The sequence below is a fragment of the Coenobita brevimanus genome, chromosome 26 (genome assembly GCF_032717465.1).
Source record: "Coenobita brevimanus isolate Jiangsu-jjx chromosome 26, ASM3271746v2, whole genome shotgun sequence".
Taxonomy (NCBI): domain Eukaryota; kingdom Metazoa; phylum Arthropoda; class Malacostraca; order Decapoda; family Coenobitidae; genus Coenobita; species Coenobita brevimanus.
In genome coordinates, this window is record NC_136979.1 from 37,371,377 (window position 1) to 37,392,914 (window position 21,538).

The window sequence follows — 21,538 nt, forward strand, 5'->3', positions numbered from 1 at the left end:
CCTGTTCTTCTCCAACTAATTTCTCTGTTCTTTCTCTAACTCTCACCTTTTTGTATAAAATATGTGTATGGTAATTTTGAGTTTTTTTTACGTTATCATTGTGCCCATGCTTGGAAAAGGGAGTGAAAGGGTTGAATTTTTAGTCCTAAATGAAAAAATTTTCTGTCCTCCGAGGGTAGGCACTCCCACAGGAGATGAAAGTGGAGGGTCAGATCTGATTATCAATACAGAAGTTGAGTCGCATCTTCCAGTTCTCACACCACGTGCATGGCTAAAAATAGAATTGTAATGCAGTTTCAAAACTACGAATACAGAGACAAAGCAGAAATAAATACGTTTACAGACGGAGGAAAACGTATTTTTTCCATAATAACATGTGCACCTTTCTCTATCATATTACCTTGTTATCTTTGCAATATATGTTGCTGTCTCATAAACAGGGTGGTTGTGTGTGTTTAGCAAGGGAGGAAAAAGATTATATTTTCTGTCTGGGTCGAGATAATGGATGTAATTATGTGTTTTTAGGCATGGCCATGAGCGAAATATCGTACATCCACTCAATTCGGCAGCAGGTGGTGAACTGACATATGATATGTGAGAGGGTGAAGTGAAGGTCAGCCTTATGTCCGTGATGTTCGTTCACTTCCCAAAAGTTTTCACGGTTTTTAACAAGTCACACTGCATTGAATGATCCAAACCATTACATCAAACCTGAGCAGATAAGTAAAGATACCGAGACATAAATGTATTTTTCTCGTATTATGTCTTTTTTGTTAGTACCTGTATTAATTCATAATCATAAACAGGTGGTTGTGTGTGTTTTGCAAGAGAGGACAAAGATGATATTTTCTGCCTAGGTCGAGATAATGGGTGTAGTTGTGCTTGTTTAGGCATGGCCAGGAATGAAAAAATAAAAAAATCCACTCATCACAGCAGCAGGCACTGAACTGCTTGATGGGGTGTATGGGAGTGTAGTGTAGGTCAGTCTGAAGATGTTCAGGACGTTCGTTCACGTTCCTAAAAATTTTTGCAGCTTTTTATAGGCTGCACTCAAAAGATGCCTGCGGCCATTTATCATTTAGACATCATTTGATGCTGGCGGCCAGGGAGGGGTTAAGTTTATCTATATTGAATGTAGGGAAGAGTAAAGTTATGGTCTTTGAGAGGAGTGAAGTCAGTGAATGTACAATGAGGTTGGATGAGGAGGAAATGGAAAATGTGAGTGCCTTCAAGTACATGGGTAGTGTGATGAGTAAGGGTGGAAGTTTAGAGGGTGAAGTGCTTGAAAGAGTACAACAAGGAAGAAAGGTTGCTGGTTCCTTGAAAGCAGTGACAAGAAACAGGGAAGTGAGCGTGGAAGTGAAAAAGTTATTACATGACAGTATTGTGATACCAACTCTTAACGTATGGAAGTGAAGCTTGGATCTTGTTGGAGGGACAGAAGTCAGGAGTGAGAGCAGTGGAAATGAATTACTGGTATTTGAGAGGAGCATGTGGAGTCATATGGAGAAACATAAAAAAAAAATAAATAAAATAAAAATAAGGAAATGATGGAGCAATGTGGTGTGGATGTGGATGTGATAGGAAGCGTTAGGAGAAATACATTGAGGTGGTTTGGCCATGTGGAGAGGGTGGAGAGTGAGACACTGATGAGGAGAGTGTATATGATTGAGGTGGATGGGGAGAGAGGGAGGGGGAGGCCAAGGATGAGATGGAGGGATGGAGTGGAGAGGCATATGAGAGAGGGGGGTGTGAGCTAGGAGCAGGGCAGTGAAATGGCAGGGGACAAGGCAACATGGAGGCGATTTGTTTGTGGCCACCCCTTACAAGATTAAGGCATCTGGCAATAGATAGATAGATAGATTGATAGACTTTTCATACTATATAAGACATTGATTCTGTACCAGTATGAGCTTAGTGTACCATAACTGAGGAGGCCTCTCCTGGTATCAGGATTCCGTAATCTTATATGTGCAACAAAATTACCGAGTTTCATGTACCGAGTTTGGAAAAACTGATTGCAATGAGAATAGCAGTTTGAAAATTATTTTGCAGACTACAAGGTTGCTCTCTTCAGAGTTGTACATATCAAACCACCGATCATAAAGAGTTACCTATATCATTCATCATTATCTTCATTATTTTGGTCATCATGTCAGCAATATCATCATCTTTGTAATAGTCATCTTCATTATTATTATGCAGTAGATCCTCATTCTGTGCACAACAAATATGAACCCTCATTTTGTGCTTGACAGATTTGCACTGAACACGTTTTGCACAGAAGGATGAACCCTGACCTGACCCAGTTAACACAGGGGGACAATAAAACAGTTTCAGAAAGTGTTTAATACCATAGGACATCAGTTTATCGAGAGATAGGTTCTAAAAGAACTTGCTTTAAATCAGTCTCACACTAAATCAAAGTAGAGATAAGAATTGTTTGTTGCTTGAGGGAGACACAAAATACTAAAGGTACATTAATTGACATATAAAAACATTAGAGTGATTGATCAAACACCTCTTGAATATGAGTTCCTACAGCTGCTGTACGCTGCGTGGTTGGCCCACACTACTGTAGTCCAACATCCCTGGCCATCCCCCCCAAAGTTTCAGTGTTGGACCATGTAGACACCTACTCATCCCATGCAGAATAAGCAAAACATTGTCTTTCTGTTGGCTTTGACTAAAACAAAGGGTCATAATTCAACACAGCTAAAATTATGGGATATGAAATGGTCTTTTTTTGCTTGACCAGTTGGCTATAAACAATCAAGTATTCATGCACAGCTAGGTAAGTTTCTCGTGCTTCCTTCCTCTTGTCTCGTACCTTTTCGCCACCACTCACTATGCATATTTTCTTCTTTCAGCTAAGTTTTTCATCACTTTGTACCATCAAAATAGTTTTTCACCTACCTTTAGGTAGACAAGTTGTCAACTGAAGATACTGATCCTAACTCAACACATAGTTATGTCTGGTGGTGCTACTTCACCAGCTAATGATAGTGGAGAACATAAATTATATCACTTAATTTCTATCATATAATTAATACATATCATGCATCCAAAATTAAAAACAGTACTTGCCAAACTATATTTATATATTTGTTTGTAATGTTGTATACCCAAAATTTAATGTCTTTCTAAGTAAGAAACACTTTCATGAACACTCAAATCCACCTGATGACGATGATTGACAGGGAGAATGGTATGATTTACTTTTGCTGCTGGAATGAGAGCGTGGCACTTATTTAACACACTGTACAGTCTGACTAACCCTTTTTTATGTCCAGTGATGTTTCTAGTGGTTGTGTGTGTACAGTAATGTTAGGTATAATGAGGAGAGTGTAAAATTTTCCAAGAGGGCCAAGAGAGGGACTTTGGGAAATTCTGGGATTTCACCATACCAATCAGCCATATAACATGGGTTTCAGTGGCACTATTTGTGCATTGCAATTTACCCAGTGATATTTGCAGATGTCATGTTACACAGTGATAATGCATGAAGTGGAAGCCCATCACACAGCATTTAATGTATAGTGAGGTTGATATGGGTTCAGTGGGTATATGGATGAGGTCCTATGACCACAAAACCTTAAGGGGAAAAAAAAAAAAAAAAGCCAACAACCTAAAGTATGTCCAAGTCATCACCAGGGGTCTTCCCTGAGGCTAGGAAATAGCTGGAGGGCCTAGACAATCACTCCAGGTCCTCAGAAAGAGGTTAAGAGAGATGGGGAGGGTGAAGTGGTGAGGCCAAGGGAGAATGATGTGGTGAGGCTGAGGGAGAGTGATGCGGTGAGGGTGATGGAGAGCGTAATGGTGAGGCTGAGGGAGAGCATGGCATTGTGGTGGCAGGGGAGCATAGGTATGAGCTAGGCAGCTGTGAAGACGAGACAGACATTATGGAGACAGGTGAGGCAGGACATTGCTTTTGCATTTCGCTTGCTGATCACCTTAGCTCTCCCTTGGTGCTGGTGGCAAGAAGGAAGAAGGAGGGGGATGGTGGTATGCCATGGTGCCATTTTCTTAGTTGTCAGGAGCTCCCTGTATGGCCTCAATTGTTGTTGTAGGCCATACATTGCTGGATTATTCTTTGACAGTTTCAAGTCCTTGTCCTGGATGTATGAAATTGCCTTGTCCATCATTGCTAGGAACACCTTTAAGGTTTTGATGTCAGGAACACAAAGAGGCATGTCCTCCCCACCTTTCTCCCCATCTTTTTGTGCCTCTGCCTTCCAGTCACTTAGCCAAGTGAGCTTCTCTGTTGAGAGGTTTTCACTGTGGCTGTCCAGGACCTCTTGAATATCTTCTTTGTCAACCTCCTCAAATCCTTCCTCAGGCATGAGGTCAAGGATTTCAGGCTGGGTTTTCTTCACTGCTGGGAACCCCATGAAGAAATGCAACACCCTGGTCATACTTTTCACCAGATGGCCTTCGGTGTGCTTGGCTGCACCTCTTTCCACATCACTTTGATGTTGTCAGTGGCATGCTTGATATTAAGTTTTTTCCAGAAATGTTGGATTGATCATATTCCTGAGTCACTTGCCCTCATTATTTGGTCCATGGTGCAGCAGAGGGAGTGTGTCTTAACAGTGGCAATGATGTCCTGGTCCATTGGCTAGAGCAACAGTGTTGTGTTGGGAGGGAGAGGTACACCACTTTGATATTATCTTCCAGTACTCCATGCCCTCTGGGTGGTTCAGTGCATTGGTAAGGAGGAGGAGGAGGAAATGGTTTGCCAGATTGCTTAGCTGGCTTAGTCACACAGGCAGGGGAATAGGTATCTTGCAGTGTAAGAGCGGCAGAGTGCGGAGGTCAGCCAAGTCCTGGGGTTACGCTTCCAAATAACCCTAAGGCTGTTTTTCACATACCCTGTAAGTTACAGGGGTTTTCCCAATGATAAATGAGGTGGGGTTTGAGCTTAAGGCTCCCTCTATGCATTTGCACCAAGGAGGAGGGTGAGGTGGTCCTATGGTACCTTAAACCCTGGCATACGTCATTCTTCCCTGCTTATTTAAGTCTTCCGGGAGATATGTTTCCAAAACTGGTACATCGTATCAAAACTCAGGACTTGGTTTGGAGGATATCCCCCTTCCTCTGTGATTGCCTTTAGCTTTGCAGGGAAAGCCTCAACTGATATGTGGTCAACATTAACATCCCCCCGATACATGGTCGTAAGCCTTGGGCCAACATGGGCTGTAAACCTCTCAAATCAACCTGTGATGGCCTTGAACTCCTCTTTTGCCTCCATTCCATGTTTATCCCTTAGCTTAGATCCTTCCACAGATTGAGAGCCTCAGTGCACATAAAACTACAATACAGGGATTGCTTTGATTGGTTAAGTTCAGTAACCCACAGCTCTAGATGCTCCATTTCCTCCATTATGGGTATCCCTTGTTCTGATTAGTCATTTAGGAGTCAGGGTAGGCACTTTCTGTGATGCTGTTAGTACAAAGTCTGACTTTTTCATTACCAGAGACTGTGCACTGGGGCTGGAGGTGCAATGAAGACTATAAAATTAAAGGTACAGACTCTTGACACTTGAATAAAATAGGTGGCATTAGCAAAAGCAATTGAAATGGCTTTAACATAGCAGTTCTTATAAATAATTGCAGTATCAGTAAGTAAAACCTAATAAGTAGATCATGTACTGACACTCTTAATTGATAAACATTAACTCATGTGTGGCAGATATACTACTATATACAAAGTGTCCTAGAGCAGAGCACACCAACACACCAGTCTAATTATAGCCGCTAAGTCATCTTGGTAACAGACAGCCCAGCCACAGGCTCACAGAAGCATGAAAGCTGTAACAGAAACTCATTAACAAGGTCGAAACTAACCTGGACAGACACAAGAAGATAGTTCTAACGGCAGCAATGGTCTTATGTAAAGTTACAGAAACGGATGTGCACATCGGCTTACACACGGAAAAGGCTCTAAATTACATATCATACAGTGATAGAAACTCCTACTGTACTGGTAAATTTCACCTCATGGTATAACACCTCAACAAGCAACAACATGCAACCAGGCCAGCTGCTCTCATATGGTTTATCCATCCATCCATCCATCATCCAATCCTATGTCGCCCCATAAAGAGCGTAGGTTGATCCTGTCATTTAAGATGAGAATGACCAGCCTCACTCATCCCTGAGCGGCATTATGTGGGGAGTAAACCTCAACCACCCCTTGGATATAAGCCTACACAGCCTCAGTTCGACTGGAGCACTTTAATCACCCACTAAACCACCAGGTGCCATAATTTGGTTATATGGTTACCACCCAGCATAGTAAATGGTTTCCTGGTGTGCATAAGATTTAATATTCATAAGACTCTTCTCTATTCACACAAGTGCTAAGCATATGTTATCAGCTGAAGTGAAAAATAAATGCTCTGAATGATACATGAGAATGTAAGCATTTTGATCGGCCACACGTAACAACACACAGAAAAGTTAAATCTCCACTTACTGTCGCATGCAGCACTATTTGTTGTGTACTTGCACTGTTATTTGGCGTTAGCAGTGGTGTTTCGTTGCTCTTACACACTCGAGAAAGTTAGGTTACTCAGAGAATGCAAGGGAGACAATCACAGGTGTGGGACATGTAAATGAGTGGACAAGCCAGATGAGTCTACAAAGGGGTGATGTGAAAGAGGCTGCATGTGCAGAGTCCTGAAGTGGGGGTTCTGTACATATAAACAGTGGGCAGCCATATTGGGTCAAACATCTGACTGCTGGTATGCATGTTTCACCATGTCTGCATGGGTCTGTTGTAAGCAGCCATCCCAATTACCATTCTAATAATAATAATAATAATCTGGCCTTTTGTTTCTCAAAAGCGCCAGTTCTTCCTTTTGGGAATTCACTAGCGCTCGACACACATACATTATTTTTACAATTACAAGAATTGTGACAAGCTACATCATATATATATGAAAGTGGCAATAATGAAACCCTATAATCATCTAGCAAATTTTTATACTGTATTTTTATTGTGAAACTGGGTATAACTTTTATTAAATCATTCTAGCGATTTATCACATAGCGAACAGTCGTTTAGTGAGGCCTGACTGTACAGTCAAAGACAAAAGTCATGTCATGAAATTTGGTGAAAACTTCAGCTAAAAGGCACTGTCATGGGATTCTATTTGCCTCAGGTGATGAGCCTGTGAATGTGAGTGTAATTTTGGTAACTAAGTGAAATATGCAGTAAATTCTCAATTATCCATTGTAATTCAACCAAGCACTTCATCGAATAATGTGAAACGCTGGCTATTGCATAGGCTATCCAGCTCAACATTTGGCATTTAGCCAGATATTGTGATTTCATCTGTCTTGACCCACTATCCTAAAAACTTTACCATAAGTAAAAGATTAAAATCAGGCCTATAAAAACAACACAGTAATGATACAGTACAGTAATACAGTACAGTAAATAGTGTACTATATATACTCACCAAGTGCTGGCATCAGGAGAGGGGTAGAGTTGCTGACTATTCATTACAGTACTGTACTGTGTAGTACAGTACAGTAAAGTACACATAATCCCATGTGGTTTAGTAGTGAATGTCTCTCCCAAAGAATACTCCAGCTTCACCACCTCAGGCTCGATCTCTGCAAGGGGTGCTGGAGCAGGTGGTGGAGATGGAGAGGCAGTGGGAGTCAGGTGGAGCTCCAGTGAGGCCTCTGACTGAGGGGAGACCTAAGATGGAGACACAATAGTCGGTGGAGGTGATGGTGGTGCCTGGCTGAGGTAAACGCCAGTATGAAGAAGTAGAGGGCTGGGGTGACAGAGGCCAGTACGAGGAGGTCGATATCTTGTGCAACAGAGGACAATGTGAGGAGGTTGAGGACTGTGGCGACGGAGTGGTAGGTGTCATGGGATGGAAAAAGAACGTGATGGAGGACTGCCTGGGGATCCTTCTGGAGTGTAGCTTTATCACATTCTCATGGCTCTGTTGCCAGTAAGTGGCCATGACATCAGCAAAGGTGGACCGTCAATTATGATGCATGAAGTAGTTGAGTACGACATCCACAGTATCATGAACCTGCTGGAGTCTTGGGATTTCTACCACTTCGTCATCACCATCCTCCTCCACCTCCTCCACTTCATGCTTGGTGTCGTCTGTGCTCTCGGACTCCTAAATTTTCCTGTTGGACAGTCTGGTACCTGGGGTCTCCCTCATCCTCTTCCAGCCAATCATGGATCATGTTCTCAGTTACCTGTTTTCCTGCTGACTTCCATATGCTGGACGAAGTCCTGAGCTTTGAAGCTTGTAAAGTTAGCAGTGGTCTCTTCACTCTTTAGGAGCTTGTTCCAACCATGCTCATTGTGAGTGCAGAGAGTTCCCTCCAAGTCTGCACCCAGTTGTAGATTGCAGACTTAAGGGCAAGGTCCTCTCCCTCCTACTGTCCACTTCTTGGGCTGCCTTCACCTTGTCCATGAGCACAACCATCACGTCTTCCATAAACTTTTTTCAGTACAGCCGCAGGAGCATTGTCAGGGTGCAGCAGAACTATCGCTTGGTCGTGGGCAAGGCTAAGACTCTCCGTTTGATAATGAATACTCTTTTTCACAGCATGATTGCAGAACCAATCTTTGAAGATGTTGGCTGGAAACCAAGCCTTCAGTGAGTGGAAATTAATCACTGGGAGACGATCCATTAACTCCCAGAGACAGTGTGGGTGTTTGGCGTGCCCCACTACAGCAGGTTTCAAACGATGGGAGCCTGTTGCATTGGCACAACACAAAAGAGTGAGCTGTTTGCTCGCCTTACGACCAGGTATCGACTTCTTGTCAGTCAAGGTATTAGTTGGCACTGACCTGAAGAACAAACCAGATTCCTCAGCATTACAAACCTGGTTGAGACATAACCCTTCTTCGTCAATGAGGTTTTTAAGCATGGTGTGAAGCTCATTGATTCCTTCTATATCTGCATCCAGCACATCACCAGAGGTCATCTTGTTGGGCAGCCCATGTCAAAATTTAAACCAAGTCAGCCAACCTTCAGACGCTTTGAAATCCGCAATCCCCAGTTGGTCAGCGAACTTGGTGGCTGCAGCCTTCAGCTCGACGGGGCACTCAATCACGCCACTGCCACGCTGTTGTTAAAATTACTTCAGGTAGGCCTGGTCGAGCTCACAAAAGTGTGGCTTGGGCATCATGTTGCATTCGTGTCATCACACAGTCGCACCATTTTGACTGTAGAAGAACATCTTGATGGAGTGCATGTTCTTACCGCATTTCCTGCAGCGTGGTCCTGGGCTTGTAGTGCTTCATTAGCCATACGGTGGTCCAGCCTTGCTCCATCTTCTTGATTATCTCCATCTTCTTCTCCATGGAGAAACCATTACGACACCTCTTAGCAGGTGGTGGAGGCCCCATGGAAACAAGGACAGGGACAAAACACAAGGCCAGCAGGACCCGCATCAGCCAGGGCACCAGCCAAGGTGCTACCACAAAAGCCACAAATTCAGCCATCACGCACAACTAGTAACGAGCACTTTCAGGCCACAGATGAGGCACATCAGAAGGAGTAACAGCATAGGGGGGACAGGAGAAACAGCACTGGGGGGGTAGGAGAAATAGCACTGGGGGTTAGCACTCACACTCATAAACAGCACAATACACAGAATGATTTTACAATAACAGTATAGCACTAGGACGTGATCACTGACGGGCCATTAGCTTTACAATGCAATACAGTACACTACCTTGAATGTAGGATTCCATAGAGTTAGTAACGGCACCAGGGTATTGCAACTACATTGTCGAAAAAACGGAATGGACAAGTACGTCTTCAGTGGATGACATCCACAGGCGAGAATGAGAGTGCGGAGGTATTCTCGGCCACCGAGTGAGTTGCATCTGTGGCGGATTCTGATTGGCTGGCACGTAGCAGGCATTCTCATTGGCTCACCAGCTGCAGGATTTCTCCTCGTGCCAGTTGGGTACTGCTTATGAGCCGTTTGAGATACCTCAATGCCGGATATTGCATTGGACCACCGATTATGTCCTGTTTCGATGCCAGATGTTGCATAATATAGCTGGATAATGCATTAATAGAGCCAAGATAGCTGCACTGGATAGAACATTGGGCTGGATATTGTGATGATGAATAATTGAGAGTTTTCTGTATCTCTAAATTATGTTTTTGTGACTGCTGCTTTTACTTGATACTGTATATACAAACTGTTTCCCATGTGTTCCTCTTCAAATTGTAATGTCAGGAACACTGCAATACAATTAGCCAAAGAACTGTCCTGAAATCAGTTCTCTTTATGTATTCTTTAAACTTCCACTTAGTTTCAGTTGATGATTATGAGCTGTGATTGTCATTTTCAGTCAGTGTCATTAAGAAAAAAAAAAAAAATGTCCAAACTATTTTCCATAACAGAGTAGAATTACTGTATAATGATAATCGAATGTTTTGTTATGAGTGGTGAATTGAATCCCACAGGCTGGAGTTCGAACACATGACCCAGAAGACTGAAGACTTTGCACAACTATTCATGTGCTTTATTCTAGGTGCAGTTCATTTTTTAAGGCATAACCGCTGCTTGTAAGTGCTGCCTTCCATCTTTGTGATTACAGTATTTCTAGGTCCTGCATTGGTGTGCTGACACAAGGGTGAATTGAACAGTGACTGCTCTCCATTGTGCCAACCTCTTGAAATCACCTAATCCACTTCTCTGCAGTTCTGCCTACACTGAATGTATCCACTATATGTTTTGGGATTCTTTCTCCCTTAAAAAAGGATGTCCTTTCTCAATTCCCAAGTAGCTAGATGCATATTGTCCTCTCTCATCTCCGTAGTAGCAGATGCTTATTTCTTGTTCTCTTCATACCAAGGGTATCACAGGTCTGCTTGACATTTTGTGGGAAAATGTAAAATGTAGTAGCCAGGCAGTCATCACCTGACCGATAATGGTTCACGTTTCATCTCTCAGATGCAGCAGTTTTCACAATGTAATGTTAAAGCTTCAGAATTTCCTGGGTTCATTTGTACTGTCATCCCATCAGCGGCATATATGAAACCTGAGGAAGTCAAGCCAGCCAACCATGAATATGCAACTGTGCTAGTGCTCACACAGTGTTTCATGCATTACGCTTAATCTTCAGACAAAACAGCAACACGACCTTTGCCTTTGGACATCAGCCACACAAATAGAGTGTCTGCTGTATTACTCACATTAATGTGAGTGGGCAGGACCTGGAAACAGGAAGAAGTAATTACAAACTTAGAAAAGACATCCTCAGAGTTATTGTTGTTGCTGTTGTGGCCTGGGCTCATGTGAACTTGAACCCAGTGAACTGCAGGCCAAAATTGCCTTTCACATACACCCCACCATCACTTTTTCTGGGCATAGACAGGGAGTTGAGGTATGTTTGTGTAAATGGGCTACTTGGTCATATTAGTGCCACTGGGAAAAGGTGTCCCAGCAGCACAGATTTAATGAAATGGCCCATACATCCATTCATTCATCACACAAGCTTTAAATTTCTTTGCTTCACCCTATGGACAGAACACATCCATAGTACAGTATATGGCTTATTTAATAAAGATTTGGTAGCAGTCTTTATTATATGTATCGCAGTGCTGTACTATCATCATCCCTCCAGTTTTGTCCATTGTCAAATATTTTGCTGACCTAACTTCCATACCTCAGTTTCTCACATATCCATAAACCATATCAAACCTTTTGCTTCACCTTCCATGCCTCAGCCCATCCTCAAACTCACATATACTGACACCCTTTTCCCCACTTGGATCATACCTACTCAGTATTAATCATATCATTCATCCCATTGGATCAGTATACTGTTTACTCCAAATTGTTAACAGATCTATATTTCCTATCCTATCCAGTTTATAAGAGTACTTCAGAAATTTTTTTCCATTTACTTCAATTTGAGTCTTGTGTAAGAGAAGAAAGTATGATAAATTTTCAGTGTCTACTTAACCCGTACAGCGTCGGCCGATTTGGCTTATATGTACACGCCCAGCGTAGGGACTATGGAAAAAAATTTTATTGGCTAGATGGGTCAGAAATGCTGAAAAAACATGAGTTTCATTCATTTAAATGTTCGTTTTCAACTCGAAGATTGTTTTTTTTTCCCATGTCGGGCATTGCCGAAAATTACGTTTTTTTTCCCCCATAGAGTTTTACAGCCCTTACGTAATTCGGTCGCGGCTAGTCAACAACGATTTTCGTAAGCCTTATCCATTTACTACACATGTCTAAGATACCAAAATACTTACAATAGACTAAACTATTCACAAAATATACATATCTTGATATATTATATATTGTAGGCATAAAAATGTAACATAAAATGCAGATGAAAGGTATAGAAATTAGAGAAAAGTTACTGTAACAGAAAAGTAAGGTATTTGGAAAAAAGGAATACTAATAAATAGGTAAAATAAAATAAAAAGCATGAGTTTCACAGATCAAGTCACTCAAATCCACAAGGAAATACTTTTTTTTTTCATATATAAGAATGCTTACTTTTCATTCCCATCCCGTAGACTTCAGAGATTTTACGTATATTTAGTGGGGGAAAATAAAAATGCAGTTATGACAATTCTAGGCCTACATTTTCGTATTCAATGCTTACATAAACAACCCCTGTTACTGTTGGTAAAGTTATTTCACCTTTCATCAGTTCTACTCGTTTGCCAGTACCACTAGATTCTGATGTTTCACTTTCGTTATTAGGAGGTAAATACTCATCCTCACTATCACTATCCACTAATGATGCATCGCTATCAGCATATACCACACTTTCACTCATCTTAGACGAACGATACAGTATCGTCTAGAGCTGTCTATTTCTTCTTGGGAGAGACCGGAACGACGAGCTTGAGACATCTTGACAGCGTAAAAGCTCAACTCAGAGTGATGGCCTAGGGAGGCCAAGGAGGGGGTAAGGGAGGCCTGGAGGGGTCAGGTTGTACAGTGAGACAGTGGAATGAAACAATGGTGTTCATAGAAGGTCGCGTTCACACTGTCACGACATGTAAAGACTTACTACAAGTGCGCGAATATGAGGTGGTATATATACCACCGCGACGCTGTACGGGTTAAAGCTAAGTCCCATATAATGAAATTGACTGAAGATGTTTCGATCCCGGGTCCTCACTAACCAGACCCATTTATCTACCATTGTTGGCTGTAATGCCACGTTGAGTACACCGCTTCCCGTCCGATCAGCGAAGTTAAGCAACGTTGGGTCTGGTTAGTACTTGGATGGGTGACCGCCTGGGAACACCAGATGCTGTTGGCATCCCTACGTGTTAAGTGGGGTTGATGGAGGATTAGTGCCCCTCCCTGTAAAACAATTAACTCTAAGCCCTTGACCACCCCGTTTGGGAGACATGGCGTCTGGCAATGAATGAATGAATGAATGACTGAAGATGTACTGTATCCCTTGTCTCACCTCATTCCCCCCCCCCCCCCAAAAAAAAAAAAAAAAATCTTCGTTAATGCAGTTCCAGTGTATGTCAAAATTCATTGTTTTTCATCAATATAGTACATATACTTTTGTTTTATTATTGTTTAACAGTAGCATATTAACAGTGCAAAAATTTTAAAGGTAATCTTTTGCATGATTACATAAATATTCTGTGTGTAATGAAATCTGTCGGTGTTGGATTTGTACGTCCTAATTTTGCACTTGTATATTTTTTTTTTTACTCTTGGATACGTTTACATGAAGCTCTATCTGATATGCCCGGAATCCTGGCATATCAGATAGAGCCAGGATTCCGGGAGCTTGAATGATGAGTGAATGGAAGTGTGGCCCATTGGATTGGGCAGACTTGGGCTGTCTGGACGTTGCTACTCCTCACCCAGCCCTAGGGTGGGAAAGGAGGTTCGGATGATGATGATGATGATGATGATGATGATGATGATATTTTTTTTTTACAAGGTTTTCAGCATTTGTTGAAGACTTTTTTTTTTTTTATTGCATTATAAATAGCCTCTTAATGTGTTATATAAATAGCTTCTTACTATGTTATAATGTACTTTTAAATCATCACAGCTTCTCTCCTTTATCTGTATTACCCTATTAACCCAGTGGATTTTTGTGATTTCCTGGAACTGAATGAATCATCTGGTGCTACACTGAGTAGAATCTTTAAATATTATTATTATAAAGGTAACTACTGTTAAGCATCCTAACGGAGACTCAGCTGTCTGAGGCAACTGACAGCAAACCCTTTTCTGTATCCTCCTACTTTCTCTATACTCATTTCAAAGCCAAAGGTGGCTGTTGTGTATACATACGCAACGACTTATCTTGCTCTCGTGTTCCTGAACTTGATTCTTCTGAATTCTCCACTCTCTGGCTTCGGCTTTCCTGTCATTCTCTGACTAAATATATCTGTGCTGTTTACTTATCCCCTAATTCTACTGACTATCAAAAATTCTTCGACTATCTTACTTCTACGATGGAACACATTCTGTCCATTTCTCCTTTCTCTGAAATCTCCATTCTTGGAGATTTCAATGTTCACCACCACCTTTGGCTCTCCTCTCCTTTCACGGATCCACCTGGTGAACAAGCCTACATCTTTTCTATCCTTAATGACCTAGAGCAGCTTGTACAGCACCCTACCCGTATCCCTGACCGCCTTGGAGAGAGCTCCAACATACTTGACCTCTTCCTCACAACTAATCCTTCTGCTTACTCTGTTAATCTTTTCTCTCCGTTGGGCTCCTCCGATCACAACCTTATTACCTTAACCTGTCCTATCGCTCCAGTATGGCCTGCGGACCCTCCAGGGAAACGTCGTCTCTGGCATTTTGGAGCTGCGGACTGGGAGGCCCTCAGGCAGTACTTCTTTGATTTTCCCTGGAATGATTATTGCTTCCATGGCCGTGAGCCATCTGAGTGTGCCTTGCGCATTAAGGAGGTTATTCTCTCGGGCATGGAAGCATACATTCCTTTCTCATATCCTTTGACTAACGCAAGAAAGCCTTGGTTTAATCACGCTTGTTCTAATGCTGTCCGCAACAAGGAGAAGGCCTACAAAAGGTACCGGAGCCAACCCACCCCTGAATCACATAATCTTTACGTTTCTGCCCGGAATCGTGCTAAGTCTGTTCTTCGCTCTACTAAAAATAATTTCATCCATACTAAATGCTCTCAACTCTCCAACTCGAATTCTTCCCGCTCCTTCTGGCACCTTGCCAAAAATCTTTCTAACAACTTTACCTCATCATCCTTCCCTCCTCTTTTCTACTCTGATGGTTCTGTAGCTATTTCTTCTACTGATAAAGCAGATCTCTTCGCACAGACTTTCTCCTCCAATTCCACCTTAGACGATTCCGGTGCTGTTCCTCCATCACTTCCCCCTCTGACTTCCTCATGGCTGACATTAAAATTTCTTCAGTTGATGTATTTTCTGCCATTACTGGCCTCAGTACTAACAAGGCATATGGGCCTGATGGGGTCCCTCCTGTTGTTCTCAAAAACTGTGCTTCTGTGCTTACACCCTGCCTAGGCAAACTATTTCGCCTTTGTCTGTCAACTTGTACCTTTCCTTCTTGCTGGAAGTTTGCTCTCATTCAGCCAGTCCCAAAGAAGGGTGACCACTCCCAACCCTCCAACTATCGTCCAATTGCTTTAACGTCCTGTATTTCAAAAGTTTTCGAGTCAATTCTTAATAAAAAAATTTTAAGGCATCTTTCCTATCACAACCTTCTTTCCGATCGTCAGTATGGGTTCCGTCAGGGACGCTCCACTGGCGATCTTCTCACCTACCTTTCAGACTCCTGGTCATCCTCCTTTCGGGACTTTGGCGAAAGCTTTGCCATTGCACTTGACATCTCAAAGGCTTTCGATCGAGTCTGGCATAAATCTTTAATTTCCAAACTGCCCTCCTACGGTTTCTATCCTTCTATCTGTACCTTCATCGCTAGCTTCCTTTCTGGTCGTTCTATAGCTGCTGTCGTAGACGGCCATCGTTCTTCTCCTAGATCTATCAACAGTGGTGTTCCTCAGGGCTCTGTCCTATCACCAACTCTCTTCCTTTTATTCATCAATGATCTTCTAAGCTGTACATCTAACCCTATCCACTCATACGCTGATGACTCCACCCTTCACCTTTCCATTCGGTTCCCGCAACGCCCATCTCAACAGTTACTTCAAGAAACAAGGGATGAGGCTATGGCACACCTAATGTCTGACTTGGCTCATATCTCTGACTGGGGTAAAAATAATATGGTTGTCTTTAATGCTTCTAAGACTCAGTTCTTACACCTATCAACCCGACAAAATCTTCCACAGGTATACCCACTAATGTTTAATAATATTCAGATTAATCCTGCATCATCCTTGAACATGCTTGGGGTTTCATTTACTCGGGACTTATCTTGGAAAGATCATATTACATCTCTTGTAAAATCTGCTTCCAAGAGATTGGGTGTGCTAAGCCGACTCCGCTCTTTCTTTACCCCTGCACAATTGTTGACTCTATACAGGGGTTTTATCCGCCCCTGTGTGGAGTACAACTCTCATGTGTGGGGAGGCTCCCCACATACAGCTCTTCTCAATAGGGTGGAGTCAAAGGCTTTTCGTCTCATTAACTCTCCTCCTCTTACTGACTCCCTTCAACCTCTGTCTCTTCGCCGCACTGTTGCATCTTTATCTCTTTTCTATCGCTACTTTAATGGTCACTGCTCCTCTGAACTGTCTGCTTGCATTCCTCCACCTCTACGACGGGCGCGTAGCACCCGTCTGGCAGCAAACTCTCATCCCTTTTCTGTCCAACTCTCTAATGCAAGAGTTAACCGTTACTCCCAGTCTTTCATTCATGCAACAGGTCAGCTCTGGAACTGTCTCCCTCTGTCTGTATTTCCTCCTGCCTATGATCTCCAGTCTTTCAAACGCAGTGTGTCCAGGCATCTCAAAATGATCGGATCTTGAATTTGGCTCTCTATTGTATTTTGTTTTTCTCTTGGAGGGAACTGTTACTGTGGGCTCATGGCCTTTGGTTCCTTCTTCCTCGCATAAAAAAAAAAAAAAAAAAAAAAAAAATATAACAAGCCAGAATATGACCACTGTAGTAGGATCCTAGTAGTTTGTCCTAACATTAAGTGGTGTTAGCAATACTCCAGCCAGTACTTCCTAAGCCATTCATACTTATTGTGTTCATCACTGTATTTTTAAATTTTCTTACTGTAGGTAAGTTGCTCATTTGTATCCTGTTTAATAACCATTAATAACCATTTTGTGTATGCATGTTACATCTGACAACACACGATCTGTGGAACTTTTTCACATGTCTTAACCCATATTGACAGATTTGTGGTACTGATAATCCTTGGATGATAATAATGTTTACTTAGTATCATGGCTGCACTGAACAGTTGTAGCACTGGTAATCTGTACATGGTAATACAGTACTGTTTACTTAGTACCGTAATAACAGGGAGCAGTTGAAGCCTGATCCTGAAGGCTATAAACATTGTTGCTCTACTACTTTTCATATTTACTGATGCACTATACCATAGTTGTCATGCAAATTTTTTTTCCCCTCCTCCAGAATTGATGGAGTTAAATTCCATACATGTTTGCCAGTAATGAATTATGTGAAGCTGGATCTTTCCTCTCATGTGTCTTTAAATATTTAACCACCACATTTGACTTATTGTACACGAGGATTAGTGCCCATTGATTGTAGAAATGTTTGCATCTGTTGCAAGATGCCAGTTTAATGAGAGCAACATGAATTCATCTTGTTCTTGTTGGAGAAAACTGTGATACTATATAACCCTTCTTTTGCACTCATTCCATTTATCCTACTGCACCGTTCACCACAGTTCCCACTCATCCCACCCATTGCTTTGTCCACCATGTCCATTTCCTTAGCCTCCAACACTTTTACTCTTGGAGTGTACTTTGAAATAGACCTTCACTTCACTCAAAGCAGTAATCCTACAAAACCCATTTTCACAGGATGTGCATTCCATTCCGAGTTCCACTTTCCACTGTCATTCCAGTCTATCTCACACATTCTTTTGCTGTCCACACCTGTTTCTTTATTCACTTTTTGTTGATTTCATGGCATGACAAGTCATGCTGTTGATGAGCATACTTGTTATATCGTTGTTAGTCAGCATTTTTCTCTAGTTCCGCATCTTACAGGAACACATCAGAATTTCTTAGCAGCGTTACATAACCTTTGCATTGGGTTTAGGACATTTATTAGGTGGCATCTTTAGTCCCTGCAGGGTTTAGAAAGCATTTAGCATCATGATTTGTCAGCAGTTTTACTGATCCTAAAGAGTTCAAGGAAAAAAATATTGCATTACTGTGTTATCATAAGTATTCACATTAGTATGCAATACAGGCAGAGCTTGGGTGTTGGACAGTCATTAAGTGGCTTCTTTAGCAGCTAAAGGTTCAGGAAGCATTTGACATTGTGATTTGTTAACAATTCTTATGATCCTAAAGTTTTCAATGGACTGTTATAAAAATACAGCAGTTTAGAATTTTTAGTTTTTCACATCCATATGTAGTACAGGCAGAACTTGTTTTATGATCAGCAGTTAAAGAATCATTCACTTATATGATCGTAAGATTTCAGCACCATTTTTTCAGTGTATGTTCACCAATTTCACTTATACAATTGCTATAATCCAGAAGTTTTTAGCTCACCATTTATTTGATGTACAGTCACCATTTTTTCTTATGATTGCCATGATCCTCCACGAAGCCTCATCATTCGCTGACACACAAATGTACAGTCATATGTTTGTTCCAAAAAGGCCTTTGAACTCAGTCACTCTCAGGTGTGTCAGTGTCAGTGATTGAATAAGAGTGTGATGTTAGAATTAATGCAGCAAGTAAAGTGTATTGAAGTGAAATAGCTACCAGGTAAGTGAGTTGGAAACTTGTTTTTATATTTATGCTTGTGGTTGACCATTTCCAGAAATGTTCTTCCATTGAACCCATGATATGAGTGTTCAATTTACAATTGATTGTTATCCGATTGATATTCCAGCAACACATCCCAATCATAACGCAAGGTTTGCCTGTACTACCAACTACTATACGGTGATGTTCACATTTGCATTTAGTTGATATTTAAGCAAGATTTCACTTCTCTCTCAGCAGGTGTCTACATTTTTGTTTTTTCAAGCCTTCCTCTGTTTCACTGTCTGCACCTATTTCCTATCCTATCCTTTCCTACATTTTTCCCACCCACCCCTTCTCTTTGAAAAGCATAAATCCATGTAGACAGTCATTTCTTTAAATGTAAGTTCTGTGTTGGGCACCCCAAGGCTTGCGCTATGGGTTCCTGGGAACCAGTCATAAGAGCCAGTGCAAGCTTCTGCGAGTCAACTCTCCCGTCACTCGTAGCTCCGAGGAACTGGACAGTGGGAGTAGACTCTCACCCAGTGAGTCGCACAAAACCCTACCCCACACTGACCAAGGTCCTGGTGTTATATGTGCTTTAGGACACCACCTTATGATCACCTTCACCATTTGCTGCTATGCCTATGCTAATACAGCACATATCCCTAAAGCATTCAGTTTACAGATTCAGACAACTCAGACCCTGGTAATATATAAACTGTACACCTATTATTGTCTCAAAATTTGAGAATATTCACTAAGCCCTTCCCCATGTCTGTGAGAGTACAGTGAGCAAGAGGCGATGCAGAAACAGAAATCATGGATACAGAAGTTGATAACCCATGGAAAATATAGGAGTATTTTGAGCAGGCTTTGAGATTTTTTCACCTTGACCCATTTCCATCTCACTAAAACAAGTTATTATTATCCAATTATTTTTTGATACAGACTTATTACTAATAGTTGAAAATTACTACATACTGTATAGATTTTTCATAATGCGATGGCGACCATCATCTACTCACTTGGTGTAGTGCTGCCTACTTCTTCCTTTGCCTTAATCATTCTTTTTCTGTGTCTGCCCTCCCCACGTCCTATCTCCCATCTTTCCTGTCACTTATTTTTTTAGTCTTCTTTCATTTTCAGGTGGCTTTACATTGAATGACAAGCCTTATGGTTTCCTGTAAGCCAGGAAACCATTTACGGTGGTGAGTGGTAGCCATATAACCAGCCCATGTGTGTTCCCTTCGTTTCGGCAAAGTGGGTTGGTGGAGGGTTAGTGCCCCTAAAAGACAAATGGTCACCTTTTACAGGATTATGGCATCTGGCTATAGATAGGTAGATAAGACTTTGGAATACAGCATGTGTAAAAGAAATATTCCCTCACCTTTGATGTTGAGAGTAGGATCTTTAGTTATGTAAACATTCATTCATGGATGATAGGAAATTTTATCCATGACAGATAGGGTGCCAAAGAAAGTCTTTGAAAGTAAAATTAAGAGTATGTTAGAAGAGTTGAAAGAGGATGACTGTATGTGATGTCGAAGAAGAGAGTGGATCTGTATGTTATTGACAGAGAAGGAAGATGAGTGGTGAAAAGAGTGAAAGAAGTAGGTTAAAGAAATAAAGGGATAAAGTGGGTAAAAGAGTTACCTTTGACAGTATGACTCCGTTTCCCTGCTTGTTTTCATTGTAAGGGACTTTGGAGACATCAGCTAAGACTTGAGGTGTAGGGAAGCTATAGCAAGGTACTCTAATGGACTCTACAGTGTGTGGAGGTTTGTTTGCTGAGTGGATGCTGCATTTGTGTCTCCACTTTGTTGTGCCCTCCCCCTTCTCCTTAGTTCCCCATAGCTCTCTCAACTAATTTTGCAAAGCCATTTTCTTCTACTGTTGTTTCTTCCTTCCATTTTTGCTCTTATCCTCTCTGTTTTATCTTTGGTTAAAATTCTCATCAGTGACAGCATGTTGCAACAGGAAGAATTAAGGCATGCCCATGGGCCATTGGTCTGGTCCATTGTGGTCGGGTCTTCTTTTAGCTATTGGTGCATTTCAGTCAACTCCCACGGCAAGTATTTGTGCTGAATTAGGATTGCCTTCCCTCTTGTATCATTGTTCTCTTCTCGCTATTAAGGTCTATGCATGTCTCCTTCAAATACCTTCTAAAAAGTTATCCTGTCCTCCCAGCCTTTTCTGTTTCACTCGATCTCCCGTCTCCTTCCATTCCTCTTTCAGGTCCCCACTCTTCTTCAGTCTAATGATTTCACCTTTCCTCCTATTCTTCCCCTTCATCCGGTGTCCTTCTCACCTGGGCTTCTGCCTCCTGCTGTGATGTTCATTTTTTTTTTTTTTTTTTCCTTCCTTGTTCTGAAGCTCCTCTTCCCCCAGATACTCTTTGCTCCCTTTTTCTCAAACATATGTCTTGTTACCCTTCTGCCACACATTTCTTTACTTATGGCTCCAATTTTGCTTTGGTGTTGGGTTTGCTGTTGTATTCCCTGATCCTCCTTCCAGAGTAGACTTCTCCCTTTGCAAGTATTCTCATGCAGAACTGTATGCTGTTCTTTTTGCACTGAAGTCTCTTCCAGGGTTTTCTTCCTCCACCTTTGTTATCTTCTCCAATTCTCTCAGTGCTCTCACATCCCTACACACCACA

The 21,538-nt window shown here is 41.8% G+C and overlaps 1 protein-coding gene and 1 non-coding gene across 2 annotated transcripts in view; both read left to right on the top strand.

The window, feature by feature from the left end:
• Positions 1-21,538, top strand: part of Sbf (SET domain binding factor) — a 219,984-nt gene that overhangs the window by 126,803 nt on the left and 71,643 nt on the right. The gene's annotated exons all lie outside the window — the stretch shown is intronic.
• On the top strand, positions 13,181-13,299 carry LOC145394225 (5S ribosomal RNA). Its single transcript, XR_013896331.1, has one exon. It is a non-coding gene; the product is annotated as a 5S ribosomal RNA (ribosomal RNA).